Source organism: Hevea brasiliensis, chromosome 18, assembly GCF_030052815.1.
Source record: "Hevea brasiliensis isolate MT/VB/25A 57/8 chromosome 18, ASM3005281v1, whole genome shotgun sequence".
In the NCBI taxonomy this organism is placed as follows: domain Eukaryota; kingdom Viridiplantae; phylum Streptophyta; class Magnoliopsida; order Malpighiales; family Euphorbiaceae; genus Hevea; species Hevea brasiliensis.
In genome coordinates, this window is record NC_079510.1 from 12,464,578 (window position 1) to 12,466,444 (window position 1,867).

Genomic DNA, 1,867 nt, shown 5'->3' on the forward strand with positions numbered 1-1,867 from the left:
TCTGGGAGGTTTTTTTATAATGAGATGACATTTTCTGAGATACTCATATAACCTTTCTTCTTGTTTGGCAGGGTTGAATGCTTTTAGAGCATACTCGGATTCAGGTAGGAGTTCTTGCTTTCCCTGTGCTATCGTTCTCTCCAGCTGGTCAACATTCTCTTTCAGCTCTTGATAGAGAGTAGCTTGTCTTTCTTTCTCCTTCCTTTCCTTAGCACATTCTTTCAAGATATCGTTGATGAGTAGTGCCTGTTCTTTTAATTCGAGCTTTTTCTTTTTGTTTTCCTGTTTATACTCTTCAACGAGTATCTCTTGGTATTTTATCTTTTCCTGAAGCTTACTATTCTGTGCTTCTACTTCTTTCATTACAGCGTGGAGAGAGTTTTTTTCCTTTTCCCACCGTATCTCTTGCTCTTCAAAACCCATCTTTTCGGCCCTTGCCTCTTCTCTAAGCCTCCTTACTTTCCTCTTGAGAATCTGCTGTTTGTCCTCCAACTGTTTTATTTGTTCTTGCAGTTGCGAGTTCTCGGTATTTGCCTTTTGTAGCGAGTCAACCAGGCGATCATCAGCTTCTTCTAATAGGACATCTCGGCGCGGATCGCTGTCTTCGAATTCTGTAGTTGAGTATTCTCGGTCCCTGTCAGCTCTCCATTTAAGATAATCGCCCGAGGCGCTTGGGCCTTTAGGCGATCTCTCCACCAGAGTGATGTTCTCCCAAGACTTGTGAGCCATTTTCAACCCTTCCTCTTCTTTGAGCTCGTGGTAGAAATGACCTTGGTGGTATTCTTCACTGTCGATTCAGTGCGTAATCGAGCCAAGCGCCTCATTACCAACGCCGAGTGTAACTTGTGTGCGGTTACTCGTTAAGGATACCGATTGATTACCTCCTGTACCGATCAAAACGGGTTGGCCTGACGTCCACAGCTTCCTCCAACAGTATTCATGGCTATTGAAACTCAAAATCCGTTCCCGCCACTGCTGTTCATTCTTTGGACTGATTACTAACCAGGTCATCTTCTCGATGGGAGGCTGGTCAAGGTACCAGGTCAATCCTTTGGTCTCCACAAGACACATGTGGCTGATAATCCAGAGGTATAACAATTGAGAACAACACTTGATGGACCCTTTACCACTGTTATGCGGTAGGTAAGGGTTAATAAGGTCTCGCAAGAATTGCCGTATCGGATTGACCTCTGCCTTTCTACGCCTGAATACTTCCACCGTCTTTGCGGGTTATGATTCCTAATGGTCCTGGGAACAAAATCAGGCCATAGATTCCCAATGCGAGTGCTACTGAAGCTTGATCCCATTGTTTCTCTTGGAGGAATTGATCTAACCACTTCTCGAGGTAGGTCCAATACCATCCATGCGTGTTCCCTTTGACAGTTTCTTTTGACTTTGCTTCCTCCGAAGGAATACCCAACAAATGTGTTAATCATTTCCAGGTCTGCCTATGCTCAAGGTGTAGGTAGATCCGATTCTGTGTTGAGTAAGGAATCCCTAATAATGCTTGATATTCTTCCATGGTGGGAACCGTATCAATATCATTGAAAGAGAATACCCCGTACTTTGGATTCCAAACCGACAGCATGGCCTTTAATGCCGGGATTTGGACCTTGACTCGCATTAAAGTTGCAATCCTCCCGTACTTCTCTTCAAATCGTGCCTTAACCTGATCGGGGAGCGACCTCCATCCATTAGACAGACCCTCGAGACCGTTCATTCTGACCTCTATTTTATTCAGATCTAATGAAGGTAGTAAGCTAGCGTATGCCTTGGAAATATCATTTTGCGAGGGTACTGGACTATGAGCTGATTTGGACCAAAGTTTAGCATTCTGAACCTTTTCTGCCGACTGACTCGAGGATGC